This window comes from Oncorhynchus mykiss, chromosome 4, assembly GCF_057628025.1.
Source record: "Oncorhynchus mykiss isolate SJ-2025 chromosome 4, ASM5762802v1, whole genome shotgun sequence".
Taxonomy (NCBI): Eukaryota; Metazoa; Chordata; class Actinopteri; order Salmoniformes; family Salmonidae; genus Oncorhynchus; species Oncorhynchus mykiss.
The window spans coordinates 49,738,731-49,747,709 of NC_143025.1; the positions used below are offsets into that span (position 1 = coordinate 49,738,731).

The 8,979-nt window shown below is 41.2% G+C and overlaps 1 long non-coding RNA gene across 1 annotated transcript; it reads right to left on the bottom strand.

Moving 5' to 3' along the window:
- Window positions 1-454: 454 nt before the first annotated feature.
- On the bottom strand, window positions 455-8,402 carry LOC149984042 (uncharacterized). Its single transcript, XR_016495542.1, has 3 exons — window positions 7,422-8,402; window positions 7,068-7,144; window positions 455-1,157 (listed from the first exon to the last, which is right to left on the bottom strand). It is a non-coding gene; the product is annotated as an uncharacterized LOC149984042 (long non-coding RNA).
- Between the last annotated feature and the right edge of the window lie 577 nt (window positions 8,403-8,979).

The following is an 8,979-nucleotide window of genomic DNA, read 5'->3' on the forward strand; positions in this document are numbered from 1 at the left end:
TCGGGAATAAATATAAACAGTCCACGTTTTTTTTATTGACGGTATGTCCTCTTGACTTCCAAATGCACTTACTAATTTAATGTATGTGATTCACCGTTTATTGTTTGGTAGTGGATTCAAATGATGCCCTCTCCTACACAAATACTCTTTTCAATTAAGAGGTAGCCTCAGAATTCATGGCATGTTGCTCTGAGCTAGACACAGATTGCAACTCTTGCATGTATATTTAGACAGCTGTAGAAGCCAAGCATCCATTCGATCAAAATGTTGCCAAATGCCTCGCAAGCTCTCTCTCTCTCTCTCTCTCTCTCTCTCTCTCTCTCTCTCTCTCTCTCTCTCTCTCTCTCTCTCTCTCTCTCTCTCTCTCTCTCTCTCTCTCTCTCTCTCTCTCTCTGAGTAAATATTAAGTATTTTGGAAATTGTGTGTGTGAAGACAGAATCACTGCATTGGACATGGAAGTGTGTCTGTGGGGTCACGCTCGCAATGCGAAAATACATTTGTGCAATTCATGGCCACTTTAGTGCATGACAAAGAATGTTGAGAGTGGGAGGGTGAGACTCCTTCGGCACTAAGGTAGCACCTAGTGAGAGAGACCAAAGGATAATAAGGGTGGTGAAATAAGGCACGTAAAAGAGATCCTTTTTTCAAAAGTTTAATAAGGTAAAACCATGTAAAAACCTTACAAAACACCCATCATCAATCAATATTCTCCTATAGTGTCTTCATCTGTGGCACTCTATCTAGCTCCCAATTCGTTCCTTCCCACTTTGGTTAAATCAATGTTGTTTTAACGTCATTTCAACCAGAAAAATTCTATGCGATGACGTTGAATCAACATGGAAAAATTATTGGATTTGGAAAAAGTAATCAACTTTAGGGAATTAAATATTTGTTTAACCTGAATCCAATGACATATTGAAATGTTTTGGGAACTCAACATGAAATCAACAACTGACAACTCTGACAACTGACAACTCAACCAAATGTAAATCACAACTAGGCATTAAACTAATGTCTATGCCCAGTGGGTCAACACTTTAACACTCTCACTTTGAGATGGATATTTGAGGGAGCACTCACTTTCTTATCCACCCCCTTACCCTTACACCCAACAGCTGCCTTCCAAGATATGCCCTCTGGAGACTGGCATGAATTTCTGTAAAAAATATAAATTAGTATTAGGATCCCATGCCACCTTTCAGATGTATGCAGATGTAAGGGTGTTTAACTGGCAGCAGAGAAGTCAGACACAGGAGAGAAATAACTGTGTTTCCAACGACGCAGTTTATTTACATAAAAACTCACAGGAAAACATAATCATAAAAATCAATGGGTAACATAACCCGACGCACACCAGTACAGACGTACACATACACTTACAATAAACAATCACCAACAAGGACATGAGGGGAAACAGAGGGTTAAATACACAACATGTAGTTGATGGGATTGGTACCAGGTGTGACGGAAGACAAGACAAAACCAATGGAAAATGAAAAATGTATCAGCGATGGCTAGAAGGTCGGTGACGTTGACCGCCCAACACCGTCCGAACAAGGAGAGGGAACAACTCCGGAGGAAGTCGTGACAGCAGATTCCACTTGATGCTCTCTCTCAATTTTTACTGTGGCAATTGGGACCTCAAGTGTATATTTTGCTCCGCTTACTGCTTACAGCATGCCTCTCTGGGCAAAAAGGGTCCTCACATCCGATGTAAACTAACATACGGTATCTCTGCCCACTTAAATGATTACTAACGATGAGTCTGGATCTAGAATGCTCAGGACACGTGGGCGTGGGTCATACAGGAAAAGTGTTGGGGGTGATTTGAAAAGTGTGATTGTATTTACTCGGAACGATTGTGTTCACTCAACAGTGTTTAGAGAAGGTTGAATTGTCTCTAACCCATGATACATATACTGTACACACAATATATCCCAGATGATGTTGAAGTTTATTCCCTTCAAAGTAGCTGTACCGACTACTGAAGTGCATAATAACTTATGCAGCGCTGGTATAGAGGCTATACCGGAAGGTTCTCTCTGAAGTAAATAGCTTTTGTTGAGTTGTGAACAGTTATAGTATTGCACACATTACAACGAGGCTGTGGTCCCCATGGACAAGACAAGGTTGTCTCACAACCCTTTTTCATAATCTTGGCTAATCAATGGGAGTCACAGCCAAATGTTGTTGCATGTGACAACGCATCACTGTCTATCCATATGCCCTGAACAAATGATGGAGTCTTCTGAATAGGATATTACTATACTACATGCTGACTTGGAGTAATTCAGAAGCCATGTTAATTGGCTGCCAGCTGTTCATCACTGTGTAATGAACCTAGCTATAGCCATTAGTAATGGGATTCAGTGCACAAGCAGTACTGCCTCCAGAACATGATTCATCCCACAAATCGTTTAACTGCTTGTTGTCATACGCATATAAACTGGCCTATGGCCCTGACATACCTCTTACAGTGCCAAGGGAAAGAGGGGAGTCAGAGTGCAGGCTATGATATAGGGTCAGGTCCAAGTCATGCCAGCATTGGTACCTCACCTGGACATGGCAGCTTGTCAAGGGAGGATAGTCCATTCCATTTATTTTCAGGTGTAGCACATACACACATACATTTGAGCCAAATGTGTAGTAGGCAATGGATGTGTGTGTGCGCACTTGCATGCTTGTGTGTGTGCTCGTATGTGGGCGTGCTTATGTGTGTGTGTCGAATGAAATGCAATACATCAAACTAGCCTCCTCACTTAAACCCTTATACCGTCACACTCGCTAAATATATTTTGTTTCTTTGCAGTGGAGTACAGGTAAAGAGTCACATCTCTTTAACCAGGGTGTTGCAAGAACAGCACTCCCCTTTCGCAAACAAAGTTCCATTTGTTGCAGCTATCCCAATTGAATGAGCTCATTTGTGTATAGAATTTGTGTATAGAATTAATCTTGCATTTCAAAGATGATGGTACAAAATAAATACAAAAAATGAATGTTTTTTTCTTTGCATTATCTTTTACCAGATCTAATGTGTTATATTCTCCTACGTCAATTTAACATTTCCACTTCAAAGTGTTTCCTTTCAAATGGAATAAAAAAATGCATATCCTTGCTTCAGGTTCTGAGCTAAAGGCAGTTAGATTTGGATATGTCCTTTTAGGAGAAAATTGAAAAAAAGGGAAGGATCCTTAAGAAGTTGCAATATAATTATTTTCACTCTGCTTTATGTTTCATCACACCCAGTTGTTATACCCTCAGAATCACCAATGATGAAGGAGTCTTATTTGAAGGAGAAATACTGCTTCGCCACATCCCAAATGGTACCCTTTTCCCTATATAGTGCACCCATTTTGACCAAGACCCTAAACTCAGCAAAAAAATAAACGTCCCTTTTTCAGGACCATGTCTTTCAAATATAATTCGTAAAAATCCAAAAATGTTCACAAGTGTTTTCCAGGTTGAAAACACTGTTTCCCATACTTGTTCAATGAAGCATAAACAATTCATGAACATGCACCTGTGGAACGGTCGTTCAGACACTAACAGCTTACAGATGGTAGGCAATTAAGGTCAGAGTTACGAAAACTTAAGACACTAAAGAGGCCTTTCTATTGACTCTGCACATCTGTGTGAACGTGCCTTAGGCATGATGCATGGAGGCATGCTGCAATGGAGGCATGAGGACTACAGATGTGGCCAGGGCAATACATTTCAATGTCCGTACTGTGAGATGCCTAAGAGAGAGCCACAGAGAGACCAGTCAAACAGCTGATCATCCTCGCAGTGGCAGACCACCTGTAACAACACCTGCACAGGGTCGATAGCCCCAAACATCACACCTGCGGGACAGGTACAGGATGGCAACAACAACTGCCCGGGTTACACCAGGAACACACAATCCCTCCATCAGTGCTCAGTCTGTCAGCAATAGGCTGAGAGAGGCTGGACTGAGGGCTTGTAGGCCTGTTGTAAAGGCAGGTCCACACCAGACATCACCTGTAACAACGTCGCCTATGGGCACAAACCCACCATTACAGGACCAGACAGGACTAGCAAAAAGTGCTCTTCAATGGCGAGTCGTGGTTTTGTCTCACCAGGGGTGATGGTCGGACTTGTGTTTATCAACGAAGGAATGAGCATTACAACGAGGCCTGTACTCTGGAATGGGATCGATTTGGAGGTGGAGGGTCCGTCATGGTCTGGGGCGGTGTGTCACAGCATCATCGGACTGAGCTTGTTGTCATTGCAGTCAATTTCAACGCTGTGCGTTACAGGGAAGACATCTTCCTCCCTCATGTCGTACCCTTCCTGCAGGCTCATCCTGACATGACTCTCCAGCATGACAATGCCACCAGCCATACTGCTCGTTCTGTGCGTGATTTACTGCAAGACAGGAATGTCAGTGTTCTGCCATGGCCAGTGAAGAGGCCCGATCTCAGTCCCATTGAGCACTTCTGGGACCTGTTATATCGGAGGGTGAGGGCTAGGGCCATTCCCAACAGAAACGCGCAGGTGCCATGGTGGAAGAGTGTGGTAACATCTCACAGCAAGAACTGGCAAATCTGGTGCAGTCCATGAGGAGATGCACTGCAGTACTTAATGCAGCAAGTAGTGGCAACTGTTACTTTGGATTTTGACCCCGCTTTTGTTCAGGGACACATTGCTCCCTTTATGTTAGTCACTGAACTTGTTCAGTTTATGTCTCAGTTGTTTAATCATGTTATGTTCATACAAATATTTACATATGAAAATAAACGCAGTTGACAGTGAGAGGACGTTTCTTTTTTTGCTGAGTTTATATAGGGAGTAGGTTACCATTTGGGACATACAGTACATGAGATATTCGATGCTGTAAATCCAATGTCTCCTTAAAGGAGAGATTAATAATTAATGTAGAGAAGATAGGAGGGAATGTGTTGAACACAACGCTCTGGAATACGTGTCTATCTGAATTGTATTGTCGTAGTGGAAAGATGCAAACAAGAAGGTTGGTATCCAGGTATAAGCTTATGGGGTTCTTAATCGTGATGAATGGTAAAAATTTTCACTTCAATTTTGCAGTGAACGTTCACTCTGCTCCCTTTACCTTCTCTTCTTATACATAACTCTGGCCCATAGACAGTCAATGAGAAAACATGAAAGAATCAGAATTTATCTTGAAAATTATGTACAAATGAACTAGTCCCCCATTCAAAATGTTGATCTAGGGATTGTTAGAAGGTTTTGGCCTATTATTGATTAGCGTAGTAAGTCAAGAATTCCAATGACCAATGCAAAATGTTGCGTTTGAAGGTCTAGCAAAGTAACATGAAATTGTAAATTGCAACCAGATCATGTTTATCTTTGAATACTCTGTAAGAGCTAACTATGCAAGATAAGACATCAACAAGTTCAGGGTCAATTTTGACTGCATCAACAATGTTGGGTGATTGTTCCAAAACATATTGAAAAATACACTGAACAAAAATATAAACGAAACATGCAACCATTTCAAAGATTTTACTGTGTTACAGTTAATATGAGGAAATCAGTCAATTGAATTAAATAATCAATGGATTTCACATGACTGGGAATACAGATACCTTAAAAAAGGGGCATGTATAAAAAAAAACTCTCCGTATCTGGTGCCACTTTTTGCCTCATGCAGCACGGGAACTGGAACACGCTGTCATACACGTCGATCCAGAGCATCAAAACCATTTCTGGTGAGTATGCAGGTGATGGAAGAACTGGGGCATTTTTAGCTTTCAGGAATTGTGTTGAAACATGAGGTGATGGCAGAGGATGAATGGCACGACAATGGGCCTCAAGATCTCATCACGGTATCTCTGTGCATTCAAATGGCTATTGATAAAATGCAATTGTGTTCATTATACATAGCTTATGCCTGCCCATACCATAACCCCACTGCCACCATGGGGCAGTACTGTTCACAATGTTGACATCAGCAAACCGCTCGCCCACACGATGCTATACTGCCCGTTTCAGATGAAACCGGGATTAATTTGTGAAGATCACACTTTTTCAGCATGCCAGTGGCCATCGAAGGTGAGCATTTGCTGACTGAAGTCGGTTACGAGCACGCAGATGAGTTTGCCTCAGACAATTTCTTTGGTTGTGCAAACCCACAGTTTCATCAGCTTCCGGGTGGCTGGTGTCAGCGATCCCACAGGTGAAAAAGTCAGATGTGGAGGTCCTGGTCTGGCTTGTGAGGCTGGTTGGACATACTGACAAATTCTCTAAAACAACTTTCGAGGCATCTTATGGTAGAGAATTGGACATTCCTGCAATCAGCATGCCAATTGCACGCTCCCCAAAACTTGAGACCTGTGACATAACTGCACATTTTAGAATGGCCTTTTATTGTCCGCGCACAAGTTGCACCTGTGTAATGATCATGCTGTTTAAATCAGCTTTTTGATATGCCATAACTGTCAGGTGGATGGATTTTGTTGGCAAAGGAAAAATGCTCACTAACAGGGATGTATTTCAAATTTGAGCACAACATTTTAGAGAAATAATATTTCTGTGCATGGACAATTATGGGGATCTTTTATTTCAGCTCATGAAACATGGGACCAACACTTTACATGTTGCATTTATAATTTTGTTCAATATAATTTCTTCACAAACCAAAATAACCACCCTGAGGCCATTTCAGTCAAAAGCTTATTCAGTAACTACGAGATTGGCTGGAGTTTGGACGCAGAGATTGTTGATGTACTTTCTTCAACTGGCCCTGTAACTCTCTCAGGATGTCACGTCCTGACCTTAGTTCCTTTTTTTTTGTCTCTATTTTAGGTTGGTCAGGGCGTGAGTTGGGGCGGACATTCTATGTTTTGTTCTATGTTTGTATTTCTATGTGTTTGGTCTGGTATGGTTCCCAATCAGAGGCAGCTGTCAATCGTTGTCTCTGATTGAGAACCATACTTAGGCAGCCTGGTTTCACCCTTGAGTTGCTGGTAGTTGTTTTCTGTATCTGCACCAGACAGAACTGTTTCGTGGTGGTCTATTTTTTTGTTATTTTGTTCTGAGTTTAATAAATATGAACATGGACACTTACCATGCTGCATATTGGTCTGATCCTTCCTTACTCATCCTCAGATGAAGAGGAGGAGACTCATTACACAGGAGCCATCCCTGAGCAGGGGGACAAAGAGGAATTAGCCAACATACCACCCCGCCCGTCTGGCCTACACATCAGGACCAAGACCCAATGGCTCCCAGATCTCCAATTAACTTGTCACTCACTCTACTTTTCCTGCTGGGAGTCTTCATGGGTGCATTGGTGAAATGACTTTAAGGAGAAATGTTCTTTTTTTACAAACAAATCTCTTTTTTATGTATATGGAACGTTATAGAATGGTCCAGATATATAAAAAAAAATGTGATTTCACTTGTGTTTTAATGAACTTACCCCAAACAGTGAATCAGTTTTTCATCCTCATTGTGCAGAATGGGGGCCCTGAAAAAAAAAAAAAAAACACTCAGATGTGTTTTTCTTAGTAACAAACATATGGAAAATGTATCCCTAAACTGTTTCCTCCATTTTCAAACAGGCACTGAGCGCCATGCTGCAAAATACCCCAGTGGAATACATTGTCTTTACATCCAGCAGTTCCTCTCAATAATCCGCCCTGTGATATGTTGTTTTTCCTGCAGTACAGTTAGTGCTCTGATCAAGCCAAACATTGTTATATTATTCATCTGGTTCAATAAGATGACTTCCTCAGTACATGGTACACAAACTCTGCTCTGTTATGTGGTGTATATAGAGGTCATCAATAAGTAATGCTGTTATGGATGCAGTTGTGAAAAAGAGTCTGTGGTAGCGAGTTGTGTCATTGCCAACATGTTTGGAAAGACAAAAAGCAGGTTTATTCGTGACTGACACTCTAGCTAGGGAGCATTCTGGGAACAATGGGAGAGTCCCAAAGATCATTTTCCCTCCATTTTGCTCCAGAGAATTCCCGCAGGAATACATCCTTCCTTTGTTTTCCAGGCCCAGGCTCGGTGTGCAGTAACTGGGCCCAGCCAATCGAAGTGCTAATATAATTTCAAATTGATTTCTTGTTGACCTCCCATGAAGCAGTCATCATTCTGTAATACACTCCACACGTCTTCTTACTGAAATCAATAAACCCCCACACTACAGTTACTCCAACGCAACTCACTCACTTCCTCATTCTTTTTACGAGGTGGAGTATAGGGCACTATCTAAAACAAAGGGATTATTAGTGTTTTGGTTCTCATTGATACAAATATACGTGCATGCATACAAGATTTTCCACAACTTATTGAAGAAAAATGTCTTCATATTTCTGTTGGTCAGGACAATGACAAATTCAGTCTAATGTATTTTACATTTCAGGCCTGACCACGTACTTTGAGTCAAAAAATAGATGTGGTTAAGTGTTTTTTGTGGATGTGGTCAAAGCATTATGCAAAATAAAAAATATTAATTGGGAAGTTTACTGTGCTAACATTACCATATGTTGCAAATTTTCCCCAAAAGATTTGCATTAAGTAGCCTCTGAACTCCTTCTCTCAAAACATGATTTTGAAGGCTTGTACACTGCTTATGATTTATGGAACACCATCAGTTCTCCGGAATTGTAAACATTGAAATTTCAGGTTTTGAATAGAACACTATTCATCACCAATAGTAATGTCTGTTCAATACTCTCAATTTGACATGACTTGAAAGAATAAATTGCATAATATGTTGAAATATCTTTACAGCTGTATCGTAGGACCTTGTGGAGAAAAAGGCAATGGTAGACAACCTAACAAAATCTCCCAAACTGACTTGTGCACACATACTCCCAGTAATAGAAGTACATCTCTCATCCCCATTGTTGGAGGAAACAGTGGTTCTAATCTCTATTGGGTAGAGATTGAAAAACAACATTACACCCCTTTATTTGTGGAAGGGGAAAGTACACCTCTGTTGAATCATATGGGAGGAGATCAAC